Raw genomic sequence first — 24,290 nt, 5'->3', positions numbered from 1 at the left:
TCTGTGTATGCTTTAAGCCTATTTAAGATACTTCAAAAATTTGTTGATGCTATTGAGAAAATCCAGAAAGCCTTCCCGTGGATAGGGGTGGAGGAGAAGAAGAAAATGGCTCTCATAGACTGGGAAAATGTGTCAACCCCAAAAGAAAGGGGGCCTGGGTTTAAGGAATATTAGAACTTTGAACAAAACTTTTCTAGCCAAATAAATTTGTAGAACTATTAGGGAAAAAGAGAATGGAATAATATTTGGAAGGCTAAGTACTTAAGAAAATTTCCCACCATTGAGGATTTCCTAGCCTCAGACCAAATACCACGTGATTCTTTCATTTGGAATAGTGTTATGCAAGATAAAGGTATTGCTAGTCTTGGCAATGTCTGGTCCATAAGTGATGGCAGGAAGGTGCACTTTTGGGATGATGCTTGGATTGATAAAGCCCCTCTTAATAAACAGGCCATTCATATACTCATCTAGAATTGTAACGAGAAGATAGGGACCAAAGTGGCTAATTATTGGAAAGATCAAAAGTGGGTGGACGTTATATCCATTGATCCCAAACTTAGGCAGGTAAATTTAATGATCAACCATGTTGTCTTAAATACTAGAAGGGAAGACCACATTTCATGGTGTGGAACTTATTCAGGCACTTATTCAATCTCTTTTGCTGTCATTTTACTGGCACAATCTCAAGATCCTACTCCTCGTTAGGCCAAGGCTTGGTATCCAGGTAACTAATAATTTGAGAAAGAAGGACTTTTGTTTACCTAACATATGCTATCTCTGTCTTATAAATGAGGAATCTGTGAGCCACATTTTCTTACATTTTCCTTATACCACTCCTATTTGGGGGATGTTTTTTCAAATGTGGGGGATGAATTGGGTTTTCCCAGAGGAGATACAAGATTGCTTCAAAAGCTAGCATTATTCTACCAATAACAACACCATAAGAAATCTATGGAAGTTCTCTTTTGACCATATCCTTTGGGGTATATGGAAAGAGAGAAATAATAGGATATTCTGGAATGATATGAACACCTCTAATGTGGTGTGGGTCAAGATAAGAAATAATTGTGTTGAGAATGTGATGGCCAGGGGGTGCACTATTTTAGCAATAAGGAGGACTTTGATTCTCTTAATAGATGGAATATCCCAGCCTTTCTGGGCTCTAACATCAACCAAATCAATAGAAGTATGTGTTGTTGGTCCTTTCCCCCCAATGAATGGTTTAAGTCAAACTTTGATGGGGTGGTGAAAGGAAATCTAGGTCTGGCTGGTTGCAGTGGTGTCATTCGGAATGGAGCTAGCTTTTGTATTGTGGTGGTAGCCTATCCCTTAGGAATTTAGACCAATCATATGGCAGAAGTTGTGGGCACCCTTCAATATATTAAATTAACCTCTAATTTAGGAGTCAAAATACTATGGTTGGAAGGTGAGTCTAAAAATATTTTTAACTTCCTTCTCGGTAATCATCAGCCTTTGTTGACTATCAAACACATCATTGAGTCCACCAGGGAGTTGCTTCAAGGGTTTAAAAAATGCCACATCTCCCATGTGTACAAAGAGGCTAATCAGAGCGTTGACTGGGCAACCAATGATGCAGTAGGGAGCGATATAATTATTACTTGGAATGGTGAAAGGGAGATACTATGTGTGGCATGCAATATCTAAAGTTATGAAAGTTTGTATGGTAAGTAGGGTCAGATATGAAATCATTTCCCGAGGTGTAAGGAGATATTGTGGTAGTAGGAGTTCGATCTATAGATAGTCAAGAAGGTGGTACAGTAATCAATATAGATTAACTTTGCATGCTTTATGGGCATTTTTATCCCTCTTCAACAATATCATCAGAAAATCCTACAAAATTTGAGAGGGTTATCACAGAAAGTCTATTGTGAAGAAAGGAATCATGTGGGAATTACAAAGTATTGACATCAATAGAATCATGCGTGCTAAAAGAAAGAGAATGAAGGAAAGCACCATTGAGAAATGGAAGAGTCGTCCATAGGTCTAGGTAATCCATCAAGCGACCAAAATGATCAATTTCATGGAAAATATGCAAGAGAAACAACCCAAAATTATGAGAATCTTCAAGAAGGGATGGAACAAAGGAAACAGGAAGGTCAAGGTGATTGAATCAATGATTGTGAAGGAAATGGGTCTTTTGATAAAGGGCATCAAGTTTTATAGAGACAAAAATATTACAGACGCTGCCGTGAAGAAATTACCAAAGAATGAGGAGAAAAATGCAAGACTGGTGAAGGGAAGCCATACCTACTTCTCTCCAAAGCTAATTAAACTAATCCAACAAAGGGTTTTACTTGCTTTAATGGAATTTATCACGCTTGAAAAAGATACACTAGGGTTTACAACTACCACTTTGTCTTACTTAATCATTTTAGCATAAAGATAAAATTTCCTTGCCATATTATCTTTTGTGTGCCCTTAATGTGGGGATCAAGGATGCCATATCCAACCCCAGTATCAACCCTCCAATGCACAAAGGTTTGATGGTGATTCTTTATAATCACATAAAGAACATGACTTCCTAGTTGAATATAGCAGAGAACTCCGATTCAGATGAGGATTTCAAAGACTTGGATTATGAGGAAGGCAAAGGCTATGAAACAGATGTTGAGACAAAGGATGACCCCCAAATTATTGGGTCTAGAAGAAAAAATAGAAAAATAGAGAAGGGGAAATAGAACAAAGGTTTGAAAAAAATGAAACAGAGAAGGGAAGATGAGGATAGCTAGTATGAGGAGGATTATATGACTGATAATGACACAAATACTAGAAGTGAGGAGGTCCAAACTCTTGTGACACAAAAGAAGAAAAAGAAGACCAATAAAAATAAGGAAGTGGGCACTAAGGACCGATTTCCTCTCATGACTAAGTCAAAGGATAAGGGCTTGATGGGGAAGGATATGACCATGAAAGAAGATCAAAGCTCTGATATTAGGGAGGCTGGTCTAGAAGTTAATCTTGATACCATTGATGATAAGAACCAGGAGGTTGGTCTGGAAATTAATCTTGACACTGATGGTGATAAGAACTAAGAAGATCGTCACCTCGATATTGATCTTAGCATCAATAATAGCATGGAAAGCTTCAAACACATGCTCCTCTAGTTGCATAAATAAATTGCAGGCATTAAAACCAAGCAAGCCCAGGAAGTCAGGAAAATCGATACTTTACAAGCTTTAGGCTTGGGAAAGTTCAATTCCCTCCTAGATTGTCTTAGTGAGATCACCGAAGCTATTGTTAACATTGAGGAGATTATCAACAATAATTGCAATAGCTTTCTTAGCATTGAAAACAATGTAGGTGCCACTAAAAAGAGACTTGATGAAGTTCAGTACACACTCAAAAAAATAGGTGAGAAAAGCCATAAAATTCTTAACGCTCCCTCAGCTAGCATGAAGGCCCTCATGAGTAAGTTGGAGAACTACTAAAGGGATAAGGCAGCGGTGGGCATTATTGATGTTAAGGATGACACCCTAGATTATAAGGATACAGGGCTTGGGAGAAGAAAGAGAGTGAGCACTAAAATGATGCAAAGCCAAAACAAGGACCTATTGTCTCTTATTTGCTAGTGTTTTGTTCGTTAGCCGTCTTTCTGTAGTTTTCTGTCTTTTTATTTTGCTGCACTCTAATATAAATATTTTGTTCTTCTAGCTGTAATGGGTTTCAGGGGCCCATCAAAACATGTTTTCTCTTATTAAAAAACAATCTAGTTTGAATCAGTGTATACAAATATTCACATAAGAAAGTAAGATAATTATGTATGATGGTGAAAATAACATGAGGACTTATCTACCATACCATCTATACTATAGTATATTTTAGTACATGGGTATCAAGTTAAGACCATTAAAAATTATAATTCCCTGCTCCCAAATCAGGCAAGAGATTCTTTGTCTCTATGTGTATATGTATATATGCATATGTCTGTATCAATTAATTATGAGTTACTTGTTGAATTAAATTGCAATCATAGTAATAACATTATTTCATCCAAACAAATTGGCTCACTAAACTTATAGTATTATCCCCTACTTTACATTTTTAAATGGTTTTACATAATATTGTTGTCAATCATAGCCCTCATATTTTCACCACTTTCTCGTAATATTAAACTTAAGTAGATAATTTTCATGTATGAGAAGACATCTAAAAGATCTGATGTTGGTAGATAAGACTTTCTACATGTCTTACCTCATTGTAAATATAATTTTCCACAAACCTTAAGAAATATATCCTTGACCCTTGATATGAATAAGGACTCACACCACGACAACATTTATCTCATTAATAATAACATATTCTTGTCAATGATTTCTTTTGTAATTAATTAAATAGATTAATTAACTCTCTCAAGATGATCTTGATAACGATGAAAATGTCAAATAGTTTAATTGTGCAATTATAATTTAATCTCTACCCAAAAGTACATTTCAATTAATATCATTAGGAATGAAGATTTTGGTCTAATATGAAGCCCTGCCTTGAGCAATTCTAACCCTGCCGTTTCAAATAGGGACACCTACAAATTTGCTAATTCCTAGGTGACTTGCCATTTAGATGCCTCACTTCTAATATCTAATATTATACTAGGCCAACATTCATCTAAAGCTATGCATAAGAAATGTTTTCATGTGGCTAATGTTTGCACAAAGCTTAGCATCGAATACCTTACTTAATTGTCATGTTAAACATGAAGTTGTTTTATGCTGCAATTATAAAAAAAATGATTTATATATTATTTTTGTGTCAAATTAATTAGATTTCACATTTAATCTTTCACAAATAAAATCATAATAATTTTACAATAAAAAAGACATACATTTAAAATGCATATACAAAAACACCCTCATGGATTTTCAATGTTCAAAATAATTACATTTGTATATTGTATATTGTATATCAATGTTTCATTATTATTTATTTAAGCACAAAGCAATTGTTAACAATATATCCTCAACGAATTTGCTTCCAAACAACCAATTAATAAATAAATTTATTTCAGTGAAACTGCCCCGCCAATAGTCCGACAAAGCTTTATTCACTATTCATGAACCAGAATACGAAGGAAGGTAACCCTAATTCTCGAAAAGGGGCATCAACTATTTCAATCACCGAATGAAATGGGTAGCCTATTATTGTTAATGTTTTATTTTTGACAAAAACCATTCACAATTAAATAGTATTCTAACTCATCTAATCAGCTATCTACTCTATCTATATGAATACTTCCCTCAAACATCTTGGTTTAAATGGAACATACAATCTTGCCATTGTTGCAGCGCGGCGTTGATTCTAACTGTTGCGAAGAAACAAACTTGTTATTGTTTGGCTGTGGAGGGGGACATGCAATCTGGCCATTGCCGCAGCTCGGCGTTGAATCTAACTGTTGCAAAGAGGGAAATCTGTTATTGTTTGGGGGTGGGGGACATGCAATCTGGCCATTGCCGCAGCTCGGCGTTGAATCTAACTGTTGCAAAGAGAGAAACCTTTTATTGTTTGGGGGTGGAGAACATCCAATCTTTCCCTTGTTGCAGCTGGGTGATGAGGATAACTGCTCCAAGCTGCTTAGAAACTTGTTTGGGGCTGGACGAGGATATTCAATATCCCTGTTGCAGCTTGGCGTTGAACGTGCCTGCGCCATACTTGTAATGCTGTTGGCAGAGTGATTGACAATAAACATTACCAGGAACACAAGAAGCGGTGTTGTCACTTTCACACGGATCAAACTCTTCATATTTACTATGATGAATTCACAGAAAACTCTTCTCTTTCAAACAGTATAATCAATGTAAATATCTCTACGTTTCAACTGAATAAAATCAATTACAAGATGAATAATGATATGGGAACGAACGCAATACAGTAAGCCTTTTGGAGTGAGAGCCCTATTGTTTAACATCGATACTACTCAGATTTTCTTGTGGAAGGAGCCGTTCAAAGTCTTATAACGTAGTGTATACAAACCAAATTACCATCTACACTTTATTCAAATTTCTAGCTTCTCTTAAGACCTCTCTATTAACGAAGCAATGAAAGAAATACCAAAAGTTAAATATTTTTATTTGTATTTTTGAAAGTTTTGTATAGAGCTGATGTTTTATACAAGTATATATAGTTCACAAATAACTCTCGAGGTTAATAGCGTAAATCAAATTAATTAGCAATTAACTGGTTTATAGATTAAATCTTGGTGAATTATTGATTAGATAGAAAGAAATTAATCAAATTAGCTAAATATATAATACAAAGCAAAATTGTCATATAAGAGTAATAGAACGCTTATTGTTTTCTATATATGGTAACATTTATATGTTTTAGAATCTATAAATTCTCTTGGTAGTTGTGTAATCTTATTAGAAATAGAATATTAATTATTATGTTTACCACCTTCAACTCATTGACCTAGATTAGGTTCTAATCCACCACCTACCTGCATAGTCATGACATTAGTCTATAATATTGTATAGTTTTTTTCATGAAGATTCTTACATACATATTTCATTGATGCAATTTTTTTTTCAAAATGCGAGTCTTTTGAAATTATTTTCACAAACAACATTCAAGAATGGATCTAAATTCTACTCTAACCATAAGTAATTCATAGACATTTAGATGAGTGGTATGATATATGATAGATTCCCTTCCGACTGTGAGTATAGGTCTGAATGGATAGATTCAAAAATATTTCGTAGATTGTGAAGATTTCTCTGTAGATTACCATAATAAATATAAATGAAGCTCTTATAGATAACCAGAAAACTAAATTATAATGATTTTGTGTAGATACTCTAGGATGAAAGAGTAAGAGATGTCTTATAAGATAAACATATCATTAGTTTTTGTATGAAAGGATGGTGATCATAGCTATAGGGATGATAATACTTTTTTTATATGACCATGGTTAAACAACCTTGATTTATCCATGCTTAATAGGGTTGGGAAACAAATTAATATTTAGAATTAGATAGATAAGATAAATAAATGAGGATATGCATAATTAGTAATGATACAAGTACACACTATAACTAAGGATTTACTTATGCGTATATTGTGTTAACTATGCACTCAAATTTATTATTCATATCTTTTGAAATAATTATGAAATTCACCAAAATCAAGCAAAAGACCAAATAAAAAATACGATAAGTAAATATTTTGTGTTAATTAATTTTTTTCTAAGCATATTTTTCATTAACCTCTAGACATGAACTACATATTTTGATGCTAGTTGAAATGCTTGACTTGATTTTGATTGGTTTAGTGGCTCTATCGCTAGTTATTTCCATCTTATGATTGGAGGAAGAATACTATTATATATTATGGTATTCAAATTTTAAATTTAGAAAATGTTGTGATATTTATTATATTAGAATATAGTGGATAATAATACTTGAGATGCTACTTAATATATTCTTTAGAAATATAGATTGATACTGTGATAATTTAAATCATTTGTACATATTTTAGATAGTTTATTTCAAATTTGGAGTTATAAATGCATTAAATTAATTAAATATATACAACTGATAGGTATGTGTAGGATCATGACATGCCAAAACGAGGTCATATCTCGACTTAAGTCCTAGATGATAGGTTGATTGAAAAATATTTATAACATTGAAATAATATCAAAGTTTTTTGAATCCAAAACATGTGTCACATTCTATGCTCTGTATACTATATAGGATTTTTTAAAAATTGAATTTCGTAAACTTTTCACTAAGTTATGGTGGTTAGACATACGAGTTTTTTATATTTTAAATAAGTTGTAAGAAAATCATAATTAAATATTTATTTCAAAAAAAACAAAAGAATTAGTCACATCGAGAAATGAGTCTTCTACTTGTATCTAGAATCATGTTAAAAGATATTATGATTTGATTGTTGTTAGGGTGGTCAAACAAAGACCTACTTCTTATATTTTTCCTAACACTTTCGTACTACTGCATTATAATTTTAACTTTTTGTCAAATATATTTTGCCTTCTTTAGAAAACAAATTGTAGCTTAGAAACTAAATTTCAATTTTCTACAAATTTAAATTTTACACATTGTTTTAAATAATGTCGATAATGTATTAAAATTTAAATGTCAACTTGCCTGACCCTATTTTCTTGATTTTCATTACCACATCAGGGCCTGTTTGGCCAACAATGATCCTACACATACCCTAATATAATTTTTAATTAATTTTGGCATTGAAAATAATGTTAGGAAGATAATTATCTATGATAGCTAATTCAGGGAGAAAAAATAATGAGAATTGTATTTAAATGAACTAAAATAAATAGTTAGATGCATAGGTTGATTAGAAGTCTATTTATACACATAATCATAGAAAATATGGATTTTAGTCTATTCTCTCACCCATACACCATTTTTTAGTACATTTGATGGGAAGTCACTGACAAGTTTCTGAAGCAAAATCTGGTGGTTAAGTAGTTCTAGGATTATTTATTAAAATATTGATGTGAATAAAGTGGTGACACATGGTAAACCATCAATCCTATACCATATTCCCTCAATTCTCAATCCTGTACTTTATAACCTTAACTATAAACTATGTAGAGTGTTGATAGCACCATAAGACTATTAGCCAAACCCTCAACCCTATACTATTTTGAGCTAGTATTGAATCAATCACTACAATATTTTTAAGATAAAATTGGATCCAAGGTCACCAGTACTAATCTATTCCATTCTAAGAAAGAACCTAATGAGATGATAAATATTTTTTTTAACACATGACAAGACTGAGAAAGGGAGTCAATCGGTCTTGAGGAAATATTTAAACTTCAATCACAAATCCTTGTCAATTATATTTATCCTTTAAAACACTAATAAAAAATTGAAGAAATAAAAACCAAAGACATGAACACAATATATTTATGTGGAAAAATTATTATGACAAAAAAGTGATGAGAAACACACTCACTATATCAATAATTGAGTACAATATTTTAGGCAGAAGACCAAGGAAGCTTGCTAGTGATTATTTGAAATTACAGTCTAAGCCACACAATCTTAGGGAAAGGCGCAATTGACATACAGGCTAAGTTGAATGATACCTAGGTAAGATACAAATCTACACAATAATTATTGTCTTCCAACAGGCATAGAGGAATGGTTAATTGAAAATAATTAGATCTCTTGATCATGAAATTAACCTTGAATATCTTATTCAAGTGACCAATATTGTGGAGCACACAACACACACATTCAATCCATCAAGACTCTATCATATTAAAATATATCACCATCAATGCTCATGACAAATCGATATTCTTACTTTTTCTAGTCACATATGCTTCCACATAACTTAATATTTATCATCAATACTTTTGACTACATTGGCCACATATAGAATAAATATATTTAACCAAAGCTAACCATGTTTAGAAAGTAGATAAATAAGGTCCACTTTATGACATAAGGAGGACCCCAATACATTATAATATATTTTCTCAAGTTAATTCCAATGATCTATACACAACAAGAGATCTTCCAAAGTTGCAATCAAAGATAACATGTAAATAAATAGTGAAGCACATTAAGAAGGAATGTCTCAGTTTATACTAGACTCACAATGTCCTCATATCCTTGGAAAAGCCATAGCATTACTAAGAGATGATCCACAGATGGTAAAGAAAAATAGGTGACGATAGCCCATCCTCGGCTTTCTAGTCAAAGACATCCCAAAGATAAAATCTCTAGTCAGAGACATCCTAGAAAAGATAAAAGACATGTCAACAAAACATAAAATCAAAATAAAACCAAGAATCGACACCACCATCCACTGTAGTCCTCAACTTTAGTGTCTCTTTTCACTTGTATAAGTCTATTTGATTGTGGTCACGATATTTACTTTCACAAAAGGATAGATAGCACTGAGCCATATGTTGTTTGATTCTATTGAAATATTTGATGCATTGAAGCCCATTGTTGTTGTTTGTGTCTCATCTAAAGTTGATACTTTATTGCGGAGAAGACGAAACTTTATTGCGGATTGGTGATGCAAGTGTTTCTTTATTGTGGATTGTGCATAGATAGATTGAAAAAAGCTGGAAGAAACTATACTCCTTAGAACATGTGATGCTCTCAGTTCCACACCCATCACTAGACTTAGGATTTTTCCTTAGCCACAAATAGGAGCTGATTTATTATGGATGGAAAAAGGGTGAAAAAGGAGTGATTATTATGAATGGCTAACCAATCTTAGGTAGATCAATAACAAGCCATGGTGGGAATGAGTAAGTTTATTATGGATGGATAGGCTATGAGTGTGTGCAAAAGTGAAAGGATGAGATTGAATCCTAAAGGAGAGAGGAGAAATGTCTCTACGCATGGCACTGGTAACCCATTTTTCACCATGGTACTTTCCTAGGGCGCCACTGAAGTGGTTTTCACCATTAGACGAATTTATTTCTCTTTACTTTTTTTGATATTTTAAATTTTTTGTGTCACAAGGCGCTTGTTTTCTAGGTTTTCACCAAGTAATGATTTTTTATGTTTATAATTTTTTTTTTTTTTTGAATTAGGATATTCTGAAGAGATGTGTGTAAAACCTGCAAAGGTGCATGCTATTGATAGGATCCTCTAAAGGTTCTCCTCCTGGGGTTGAGAGTTGATATGCACTGGATCCATAGAATGTTGTAATGATGTAATCACCAAGCCAATTTGGTTCGAGCTTTCCCTTCTTCTCTCTGTGTTGCTGATTTTTTGGATTTTCTCTGAGAACTAAGTCACCCACCTTGAATGTGTGAGGATTTATCTTATGATTGTAGCTGCAACATTCCTTGACTGAATGATGTATAGCTTGAGTTCCTTCCTTCCTTGATAAAGGAACATAGATAGAATTACTAGTGTGTGAACTACATAGGCCCATATGTGTGTCACCTAAAGAAGTTTGGGCATCCCTGATAACAAAGTCCTTCGAGGAAACTCCATTAAAGGTCCATGATGTATGGGTAGAAGGGGAAGGATGTGCAGAACAAGTGGATGAGTTATGAAGGCTTATGATTGTGAAAAGAAGTGAAAGTAGGATAGCATGATGGAGACTTAGGATCAGCAAGTATTCTTTCTGGCTTGAAATTGTAGAACTTTTCCCCTAGTTATTTTGATATTAGGAGAGATCATCTCTTTCTCTTTTTCTTTCATACGATTTTTATCCTTGACTTTGATTTTTGCAGAGTCCAATAGCTTTTGATTTTGATTTGAACTAAAGGACTTCTCTTTATTTTTGACTTTTATATTTTTTTTTTCAAATCTTGATTTCTGATCCCCAATGAGTAAGGGTTTTTCTAACTCCTATTGATCCAAGTCTAGGAGAGAAGTGGAAATGGAATGAGTGTGTGAAAAGGTAAGGCTATGTGAGTTCTCAAGGGGCCAGAAATATGCTCAATAGATTCTTTGTTGGAACCACTGTTAGGACTCTTGATATTAGGATTTTCTTGCACCACTAGAGGATATTTTCATTAAGACTTAGTAGCCACAATGCTAGGTGGTTCACACCCAATTCCTTGCAAATCATTTATAGACTGTTCTTGTCAATTGGATACCTTAGGAGATAATGGGAGTTGATCAACATGAAAGATATACTCACCACATCCCATGTCTTTAATCTTGAATTTTTCTTTGAGCTCTACTTATTTTGATGTTGAAGGTTTCAAGGATTCTGGATCCACATATGTCGAGGATGGAGTTGCTTCTCTATTAACTGAAATTCTTATTTCTAATCTGGGTAGTAGATTGTTGCAATATATCAATGAATTTGGATCAGCTTTGAAGGTCACTTCAACTCCAATGTGTAGAAACTTGATACATCGATGATATGTAGATGGTACTGCATGCATCTCATCAATCCACGAATGTCCTAGCAATATGTTGTATGTGAGCTCTAGATCAAGGACTTGACAAACCACATCTTTTGTAATTGGCCCAACTTTGAGAGGTAAGGCGACTATGCCCTTGGATGAACGCTCTTCATCATTATATGCCTTGATGGTAATTTTGTTTGTAGAATTCATATCCTTTTCAGAATATCCCAATTTCTTAAGAGCGTTCAATGTACAAATGTTTAGACCTGCTAATCCATCTATCAGAACTCATTTTATTAGATGTTTATGTAAGAAGGCTTCAATGTGTAAAGGTGCATTATACGGTTGGCTTATAGAGGCATCGTCAACTTTGGTGAATGTAAGAGAATGTGGAATGGAAAGGTATCCCACCATGGCTTGAAACTGGTCCACGTTTAGATCAGTGGAGATAAAGGTTTCTCTCAAATTTTTATCAAGGATGACTTTATGTGTAGGGGATATGCATAAAAGCTCAAGGATAGAGATAAGTGCGGGCATCCTCCCTAACTATTCTACCAGATCGTACTTAGGTTTGGTTGTTAAGGAAGCGGTGGTCTTAGCTGGAGCACCTTGCAAAGTGACCTTACCTTGATGAGTTGTGATATTACATTCAAAGGTAGATTCAAAAGAAGGTCCAATTCCTTTTAGGACAACTTTGGGTATTTGGGTAGAATTTTTAGGCGTTTTAGCCTTTATTATAATAGTAGAGACATAATCCTCCATCAAAATGTGATTAATAGTTGAATCATAGTAATAGGACCAGGGATGAATTTAAGAAACCACCCCTCGGGAAATTGTGTAAAATCCTAGCAAATCAGACTTTATTTTTGGGGGCAAATTTTCATATCGATCACGAAAAATTTTATTAAAATGGGGAAAAAAATTATTTTCTATTGGCGATTTTTTTCTAGGGTATGAAAATTCCATAAATTTCTGGCAAATAATACCTTGTTCTATGGGGAAAATATTTATTGTGGGAGGCAAATAATTTTTATTAAAAGGAACAAATATATAATTGTATGAGCGAAAAATTTTACTCCAAAGGAAAAATTATTTAAATGTATTGGCAATTTTTATCCACTACTTAAAAATTATTTAAATGTATTGGCAATTTTTATCCACCTCTTGAAAATTATATAATTTGTTTTGGCACATTTTTTTTTATTTACCGATAAATATATAATTTATTGGCGATTTCATGAATTCATTTCCATTAATAGACAAGGCACATCACATCACATCAGTACATCACATCACATAATACATTGAGTCTAGAGTCTGCATGATGTATCGATAAGCGCGACCTCTTTGACATGTGAAGGGTGACACATACCTATAATCTATCAATTTTTTTAAACCATTCGATGATTGTAGATCAATGGATGACATTTTATTTCAGCCCAATTTTCTGAAGAGAACATAGCTCACCAGAAAGTGCCCGGAATGGAATTGGATTCAATAGACACGTATCAAATGTCACGAATCATGATCGATAATTTTGTTCATTTAATATATATATTTTTAGTAATTGCAATCCACTCTGTCCCCGCGACTTCCAATGTGATACTTGCCAATTTGGTACTGGTTTATAATTCTTTCCATTTTGCACAATAGTGCATTTATGGGACTGATTTGCAGAGATACAAAAGATCAAATTTTTTTTATAGAAATTAATACAGTTAAAGAAGTAATTATTACAATCAAGAGCTTCAACTCTTTATATACGATGTCTGCTTCTTTCATCTTCAATTAGCCTTTTCCATTTGGTATATAAATCATCGGAGCTCACGGTATTTAAAATTTTAAATTCTTCCTTTGGTTTAGGTTGTTTAGTTTTTTAGTCTGTTTTCTCACCATGGACACTCCCATCCACTTGAGAAGCATTTCTACAGAGGACTAGAGGGCCTTTGTAGGCTCCATTAGAGACCCAACCCTCCAATCAGTCTGCAATGAGGTTGGATCATTCACCAATGAGGTTGTGCAGATGGTGCTGGGTAGAGAGTTTCTGTGAAATGAAAATAGGTATCGTGTTAATGCGTACATTACATCCTACTTCTTAGTGTCTCTTCTGGACCTTGGAGGAGACAAGGTGGATATGCTGATGTTTTTTACGAAGGTTTTTAAGGAAGACTTCCTTGGAGAGGAAATTACCCTTGTCATCCTTGCAGAGGTAGGGGTAGGGATCCCTCAGACGAGTGAATTATCCAAGCTTCTCCTCCCTAACCAAATAGTGTCAGCCGCTAGGCAACTGTTTCTCCTGGCAGATAGAAACAATAACAACCAACTTTAACACCTCAACTATTTAGGACTTGAAAATATAATATAGCAATATTAACAAATTATTTACATTAGATCCCAAACCATAAGACCTTGTATCAAAAGTAGAGGAATGTAGAACATTTTCCTATTAAGACTTTAAATACTCTTTTCTAGATATTTTAGCTTCCACTACTATGACATTTCAAAAACATCACTTGCTCACTCATTATCAACACTATACATCATAGCAACATCTAAATACTTATTTTTAAAATATTATATATCGAGAAGCAATCCACACATATCAGGTTGACATTAATGATAATAATGAACTCACATTTCTAACAAACACCATTCACAAACATAACTGAAAACTTCTTCTAAGTGTCCTCCTTTTCCATGTATGCATACATGTTTTACATCAATGAAAACACAATGCAAATTTCCCACAATCTCCTCCTTTGTCAGTGATTGAAACACTTTTACCATCAATAATATACTAACTATCTAACTCTAAATCTAAACAAATCGCCAAATAGTTCTCCACCTTTGGAGAATATCTTTGATATTTCTAACACTTTCCTACAATCAATAAGGTATATCCCTCATTATTTCCTATAATAGAATCTGCCACATCAATCTAGGAGAGAAAAATATAGACATTGAATCCACCCTTAAAATGATCCACCACTTTTATGCATCTAGTTTTAAGTACCAGTGGTAATTACCCTTAACTTTTATTCGAGATACTCTAAAGTATCCTCTAACAGTGCCATGGTGAAAATATTTTCTAGAGAAGGAATCTATATTGAACCATTCTACAAGATAGTAGTCGAGTGATGAGTATTGGGAGAATAATATACTTCCTGGGTAGAAACTAGTAATTCCTCTCCTTGATTCATATATGGTTCTACAACCAAATGTATTTATTGGAGCCTTGTTTCTATGATAAGGAGGAATAGGTTCTAAATAATTGAGTCAAATCCACCTCTAATGCATGCTCTAACTATTTAATAGGAACTGGATAATTTTGCAATCCTTCTTTTGAAATGATCATATTTGTTATTTCCTCCAATGATCAAGACAAAAATGGGGCTCTAGTTATCCAGAAGCATACAATTATAATATTAAAGAGGAAACCTTAAAACTTTTGAAATTTTGATGTCACGACTGATTAGATGATTGAAACACATGGTTGATTACAAACCATTAATCAAACATTAAAATTTTATCTGGCCTTCCTAAGATGTACAAAAGCCCTTCCTCCCATTAGTTCAAGTAAAATTACCATTAGGAAGTACAATGTTTTTTAAATTTGCCATAGTGCTTAATTGGAGAATAATCCCTTCAAATTTCTTAGATTCCTATAGCATAAAATTTAAATCTCCACAAAAAAATACAAGCATATTGTCAAGCTCTCAAAGAAATAGCCTAATGAAGTTCCATAATTATTTTTAAGTGTAGTGTTGTTAGGGCCCTAAACCTTAAATAGCCAAATGGAGAAACAAGACATTAAATAGTTGACAAAAACTAGTTCACAATTGTCCTTAGAAGCAAGAATTTGAATATCAACTAATGATGTATGCCACAAGATTACCAACCACCACATACCCCTTCAACTCGTGCACTAGAAAGATTCACTTTTATCCAAAGTTTAAAGTAACATGCAATTGTCTCAAAGGTAGTCTTTGTTTCCTAGATAAGAACAATGTCATGATTGGGTAATGTGAGTGGATGATGTATTACACATCTCTTGTTAGGGTCATTGATATCCCTAGTGTTACATAAAATGAGCCTCAATTCTTCTGGGGAGACCCATCACTCTCCCAGATCTTAGTGTTTTATAGGTGTGGCTAGGAGCTCTATTACAATTTCCTCTTGTGTTTTTATGAATTTTGACGTTTTGGCTCTTGTAGCCTTTAGATTTACAAATATAGGGTTCCCAATGTTTTTTTTTTAATTTTGAAAGATAGGCAATAAGAAAACTAGTTCAATAGTTTGTGTGCTTAGTGGTTTTGAAGTGTGGTTTGGATCTCTACTAAAATTTCCTCTTGTGTTTTTACATATGAGTTTTAACTTTTTTCCTCTACTATCCTTTCCAATAACAAATACATGCCTCCCATCATTTAGTTTGAAAGATGAGGTAATAAGACCATTGGTTCAATAGTCTGATGTGAAGATATGAGTAGCACAGAGGTCATTGGTTCTTTAGGAAGTACAGGTGAAGACCCAAGCAGTTTCAAAGCCATTATATCTTTTTCAGCTACATTGGTGAAGACCTATTTAGTTCTAGAGTTCTTTTCTTTTTAAAAAATCATTATCAAAACCTTGTGTATCATTTGGGTTCCCTGGCTCATCCTCTAGAAAATCACCCACCACTACCTTATAAAGCTTATTACCAACCTTGTCTAAGATTTCAGAGTCAATACCAACTAAATTATGATAATATACCTTTTTTTGTCCATATTCCCATGAATACAAATCTTCTTGTAGCATAGAGCTTTACACAAAAGAAAAATAATGGTTTTGAGCTTATGCCCTAGCTTGGTTGTCCTAACCCACTTCTCGCAGGTATCTCCGTGAGAATATTTTGATGGAAAAAAATGGGTTAGAGGTACCAAAGAATACTTAAGAGATTTATAAAAAACACCATTCCGAAATTTAACAACCATGTAAATATCCATCATATCAAATATTTTACGAACAATAACAATCTAGCAGGAATCAATATGGATACAAATATTGACATAAGAAAGTAAGATAATTATGTATGATGGTGAAAATCACATGAAGACTTATCTACCATACAATTTTATACTCTAGTAAATTTTAGTACATGAGTATCAAGTTAAGACCATAAAAAGATTTAATTCCTTGCTCACAAATAAGGCAAGAGATTCTTTATCTCTGTTTGTATATGTATATTTGCATATGTGTGTATCAATTAATTATTATTTACTTTTTGAATTAAATTGCAATAATAGTAATAACATTATTTCATCAAAAAAAATTGGCTCACTAAACTTATAGTATTGTTGTCAATCATAGCCCTCAAATGTTCACCATTTTCTTCTAATATTACACTTAAGTAGATAATTTTCATGTATGAGAAGAGATCTAAAAGATCTGATATTGGTAGATAAGACTTTCTACATGTCTTACCTCATTGTAAATATAATTTTCAAGGAACTTAAGAAATATATCCTTGACCCTTGATATGAATAAGGACTGACATGACGACAATATTTATCTCATTAATATTAACATATTCTTGTCAATGATTTCCTTTTTAATTAAGTAAATAGATTAATTAACTCTCTTAAGATGATCTTGATAATGAGGAAAATGTCAAATAGTTTAAATGTGCAATTAAATTTGAATCTCCACCCAAAAGTACATTTCAGTTAATATCATAAGGAATGAAGATGTTGGTCTAATATGAAGCCCTGCCTTGAGCAGTTTAACCCTATTGTTCCAAACAGGGACACCTACAAATTGGCTAATTCCTAGGTGACTTGGCATTTAGATGCCTCACTTCTAATATATAATATTATATTAGGCCAGCGTTCATCTAAAACTATGCATAAGAAATGTTTTCGCGTGGCAAAGGTTTGCACAACGGGTACCATGGAATACCTTACTTGATTGTCATGTTAAACATGAACTTGTTTTGAGATGTAATTATAAGAAAATGCTTTATATATTATTTTTGTGTCAAATTAATTAGACTTCACATTTGATCTTTCACAAATAAAATCATAATATTTTTAAAATAAGAAAGACATACAATTAAAATGCATATACCAAAACACCCTCGTAGATTTTCAATGTTAAAAGTAATTAAATTGGTATATAATTTTCAATGTTAGAAGTAATTACATTCATATATAATGTTTCATTACTATTTATTTAAGCACATAACAATTGTTAACAATATATACTCAACGAATTTCCTTCCAAACAACCAATTAATAAATAAATTTATTTCAGTGAAAGAGTCCCGCCAATAGTGCGACAAAGCTTTATTCACTATTCCTGAACCAGAATACGAAGGAAAGTAAGTCTAATTCTCTAAAAGGGACATCAACTATTTCAATCAGCGAATGAAATAGGTAGTAGAAGGAAAAGAATTCCTATATTTCTTGGATCCCGGCTTTGTAGCCTGTTATCGTTAATGCTTTATTTTTGACAAAAACCCTTCACAACTAAATAGTATTCTAACTCATCTAATCAGCTATCTACTATATCTATATGAATACATCCCTCAAACATCTTGGTTTAAATGGAACATACAATCTTACCATTGTTGCAGCTCGGCGTTGATTCTAACTGTTGCGAAGATACAAACTTGTTATTGTTTGGCTGTGGAGGGGGACATGCAATCTGGCAAAGAGAGAAACCTTTTATTGTTTGGGGGACATCCAATCTTGCCCTTGTTGGAGCTCGGTGATAAAGATAACTGCTCCAAGCTGCTTAGAAACTCAGGATATTCAATATCCCTGCGCCATACATAAAATTCTTCATATTTATTATGATGAATTCACAGAAAACTCTTCTCTTTCAAACCGTATAATCAACGTAAATATCTCCACGTTTCAACTGAATAAAATCAATTACAAGATGAATATTGATATGGGAACGAACGCAATACTGTAAGCCATTTGTTTAACATCGATACTACTCAGAGTTTCTTGTGGAAGGAGCCGTTCAAAGTCTTATAACGTAGTGTATACGAACCAATTTACCATCTAGAGTTTATTCAAATTTCAAGCTTCTCTTAAGACGTTCTCTATTAATGAAGCAATGAAAGAAATACCAAAAGTTAAATATTTTTATTTGTATTTTTGAAAGTTTTGTATAGAGCTGATGTTTTATACAAGTATATATAGTTCACATATAACTCTTAAGCTTAATAGCGTAAATCAAGTTAATTAGAAATTAATCAAATTAGCTAAATATATAATACAAAGCAAAATTGTCATATAAGAGTAATAGAACGCTTATTGTTTTCTATATATGGTAACATTTATGTGTTTTAGAATCTATAAATTCTCTTGGTAGTTGTGTAAGCTTATTAGAAATAAAATATTAATTATTATTTTTACCACCTTGAACTCATTGTCCTAGATTAGGTTCTAATCCACCACCTACCTATGTAGCCATGACATTAATCTATAATATTGTATACTTTTTCTCATGTAGATTCTTACATAGATATTTCATTCATGCTATTTTTATTACAAAATGCGAGTCTTTTGAAATTATTTTCACAAACAACAACATTCAAGAATGGACCTAAACTCTACATTTCATAGACATTTAGACAAGTGTTATGATATATGATAGATTCCCTTCCAACTATGACCGTAGGTCTGAATGCATAGATTCCAAAACATTTCATAGATTGTGAAGATTTCTCTATAGATTACCATAATAAATATAAATGAAGCACTTATAGATAACCAGAAAACTAAACTATAATGATTTTGTGTAGGTACTCTAGGATGAAAGAGTAAGAGATGTCTTATAGGATAAACATATCATTAGTTTTTGTATGAAAGGATGGTAATCATGGCTATAGGGATGATAATACTTTTTTTATATGACCATGGTTAAAAAAACTTTATTTATTCATGCTTAATAAGGTTGGGATACAAATTAATATTTAGAATTAGATAGATAAGATAACTAAATGAGGATATGCATAATTAGTAATGATACAAGTACACACTATAAGTAAGGATTTACTTATACGTATATAGTATTAACTAGTATTAACTATGCACTTAAAATTATTATTCTTATTTTTTGAACTAATTATGAAATTCACCAAAATCAAGCAAAAGACTAAATAAAAAATACAATAAATACGTATTTTTTAGTAATTAATTTTTCTCTCAGTATATTTTTCATTAACCTCTAGTTATGAACTACATATTTTGATGGTAGTTGAAATGCTTTACTTGATTTTTATTGGTTTAGTGGCTCTGTCTCTAGTTATTGCCATCTTATGATTGGAGGAAGAATACTATAATATATTATGGTATTCAGATTTTAAATTTAGAAAATGTTGTGATATTTATTATATTAGAATATAGTGGATAATCATACTTGAGAGGCTACTTAATATATTCTTTAGAAATATAGATTGATATTGTGATAATTTAAATTATTTCTACATATTTTAGAAAGTTTATTTAAATTTGGAGGATAGGTATGTGCTGGATCCTGAGATGCCAAAACAGGGTGATATCCTGACTTAAGTCCTAGATGATAGGCTGATTGAAAAATATTTATAACATTGAAATAATATCACAGTTTTTTGAATCCAAAACATGCATCATATTCTATGCTCCGTATACTTTATAGGATTAAAAAAAAATTGAATTTCATAAACTTTTCACTAAGTGAAGGTGGTTAGACATATGAGTTTTTATATTTTAAATAAGTTGTAAGAAAATCATAATTAATTACTTATTTCAAAAAAAACAAATGAATGTGTCACATCGAGAAATGAGTCTTCTACTTGTATCTAGAATCATGTAAAAAGATATTATGATTTGATTGTTGTTAGGGTGGTCAAACAAACACCTGTGTCTTATCTTTTTCATAAAACTTTAGTAGTATTGCATTATAATTTTAACTTTTTTGTCAAATATATTTTTCGTTTTTAAGAAAACAACTTGTAGCTTAGAAATACATTCAATTTTCTATAGATTTATTTTTACATATTTTTTAAAGAATGTTGATAATTTATTAAAATTTAAACTGAAGTTGCGTGACTCTATTTTTCTGATTTTCTTTACCACATCAGGGTCTGTTTGGCCCACCATGATCCTTCACATACCCTAATATACTTTGTAATTAATTTTGGCATTGAAAATAATGTTAGCAAGATAATTATCTATGATAGCTAATTTAGGTAGAAGAAATAATGAGAATTGTATTTAAATGAACTAAAATAAATAGTTAGATACATAGGCTGATTACAAGTCTATTTATACACATAATCATAGAAAATATGAAAAATATGGGTTTTACTCTATTCTCTCACCCATACACCATTTTTGGTACATTTGATGGGACAGTCACTTACAAGTTTCTGAAGCAAAATTTGGTGGTTAAGTAGTTCTAGGATAATTTATTAAAATATTGATGTGAATAATGTGGTACCACATGGTAAACCATCAATCCTATACAATATTCCCTCAATTGTCAATCCTGTACTTTATAACCTTAACTATAAACTATATAGAGTATTGATAGTACCATAAGACTATTAGCCAAACCCTCAACCCTATACTATTTTCAGCTAATTTTGAATCAATCACTACAATATTTTTCTGATAAAATTGGATCCAAGGTCACCAATACTAATCTATTCCATTTTGAGAAAGAACCTAATGAGATAATAAATATTTTTTTTAACACATGACAAGATTGTGAAAGGGAGTGAATCAGTATTGAGGAAAGATTTAAACTTCAATCACAAATCCTTGTCAGTTATATTTATCCTTTCAAATTCTAATAAAAATTTGAAGAAATAAAAACCAAAGACATGAACACCATATATTTATGTGGAAAAATTATTATGACAAAAAGGTGATGAGAAACACACTCACTATATTAATAACTGAGTACAATATTTTAAGCACAAGGCCAAGGAAGCTCGCTGGTGATAATTTGAACTTACAGTCTAAGCCACACAATCTTAGGGAAAGGTGAAATTGACATATAGGCTAAGCTGAATGATACCTAGGTAAGATACAAATCTGCACAATAATTATTATCCTCCAAGAGGCATAGATGAATGGTTAATTTAAATTAATTAGATATCTTGATCATGAAATTACCCTTGAATCTCTTATTCAAGTGACCAATATCGCGGAGCACACAACACACACATTCACTCCATCAAGACTCTATTATACTAAAATATATCACCATCAATGCTCATCACAAACCAATATTCTTACTTTTTCTAGTCACATATGCTTCCACATAAGTTTTAATATTTTTCATCAAAACATTTGACTACATCCAGATATAGAATAAACTTATTTAACCAAAGTTGACCATGTTGAGAAAGTAAAATAAATAAGGTCCAACTTATGATATAAGGAGGACCTGAATACATTACAATATATTTTCACAAATTATTTCCAATGATATGTACACAAAAACACATCTTCCAAAGTTTCCATCAAAGATAACATGTAAATAAATAGTGAAGCAAATTAAGCAATTAACCTGAAAAAATTATCGAATGCAAATGATTTATTATGTATCATCACACAAAATGTTTAGACCCATGACAACTTTTTAACTCAACCAAAAATGCATGTTCACACCAAAAGAGAATGATCTAATTCAGATGAATCGAGTCAACTGAAGACCAACACAAATGATAACACTGAACAATATAACAACATAAATTTATTTTTAAACAAAACCAATATGTTAATTTTGAAATAGAACACTACACTAATAAGATAAAGATATTGTTCAAGCCACAACACATGAAACAACACTATGGAGAAATGTGGAACATTCTTTAGACAATTCCTGACAAATAGAAACAATAAAAACCAACTTTAACACCTAAACTATTTAGGACTTGAAAATATAATACTGCAATATTAAAAAATTATATACATCAGATCGCAAACCATAAGACCTTTTCTCAAAATTAGAGGAATGTGGAGCATTTTCCTATTAAGACTTTAAATACTCTTTTCTAGATATTTTAGCTTCCAATACTATGCCATTTCAAAAAAATCAATTACTCACTCATTATCAACACTATACATCATAGCAACATCTAAATACTGATTTTTAAAAATTTGCATATCGAGAAGCAATCCACACATATCAAGTTGACATTAATGATAATAGTGAAATCACATTTCTAACAAACACCATTCACAAACACAACTAAAAACTTCTTCTAAGTTTTCTCCTTTTCCATGTATGCATACATGTTCTACATCAATGAAAACACAATGCAAATTTCCCACAATCTCCTCCTTTGTAAGTGATTGAAACACTTTTACCATGAATAAGAAACTAACTATCCAACTCTAACTCTAAACAAATCGCCAAATAGTTCTCCACCTTTGAAGAATATGTTTGATATTTCTAAAACTTTCCTACAATCAAGAAGGTATATCCCTCATTCTTTCCTATAATAGAAGCTGCCACATCATTCTAGGAGATAAAAATAGAGACATTGAATCCACCCTTAGAATGATGCACCACCTCTATGCATGTAGCTTTAAGTACCAGGGGTAATAACCCCTAAATTTTATTCGCGATACTATAAAGTATCCTCTAATAGTGCCATGGTGAAAATATTTGCAATCTAATCCTTTGTAGGTCATCTCATCTAATGCTACATTAGTGTTTTCTAGAGAAGGAATCTATATTGAATTGTTCTACAAGATAGTAGGTTACTGATGGGTATTGGGAGAAGAATCTACTTCCTGGGTAGAAACTAGTAATTCCTCTCCTTTATTCATATATGGTTCTACAACCAAATGTATTTATTGGAGCCTTGTTTTTTATGACAAGGAGGAATAGGTTCTAAATAATTGAGTCAAATCCACCTCTAATGCATGCCCTAACTATTTTATAGGAATTGGATAATTTTGCAATCCTTCTTTTGAAATGATCATATTTGCTATTTGCTCCCAATGATCAAGACAAGAATGGGGTTCTAGTTATCCATAAGCATACAATTATAATATTAAAGATGAAACCTTAAAACTTTAGAAATTTTGATGTCATGTCTGATTAGATGATTGAAACTAGCGGTTGATTACAAACCATTAATCAAACATTAAAATTTTATCTAGCCTTCCTAAGATGTACGAAAGCCCTTCCTCCCGTTAGTTCAACTAAATTTACCATTAGTAGAGATGCAATCATATAGACCATTATGAAGTATAATTTTTTTTAAAAATTTGCCATAGTGCTTAATTGGGGAATAATCCCTTCAAATTTCTTAGATTCCCATAGCACAACATTTAAATGTCCACAAAAAAATACAAGCATATTGTCAAGCTCTCAAAGAAATAGCCTTATGAAGTTCCATAATTAGTTTTAAGGGTAGTGTTTTTTTTTTTTCTAATCATAAGAGCTATCATTAAAGGGGATA

Source organism: Cryptomeria japonica, chromosome 9 (genome assembly GCF_030272615.1).
Source record: "Cryptomeria japonica chromosome 9, Sugi_1.0, whole genome shotgun sequence".
Taxonomy (NCBI): domain Eukaryota; kingdom Viridiplantae; phylum Streptophyta; class Pinopsida; order Cupressales; family Cupressaceae; genus Cryptomeria; species Cryptomeria japonica.
The sequence above is the reverse complement of the archived record's forward strand: the minus strand, read 5'-3'. Positions refer to the sequence as shown.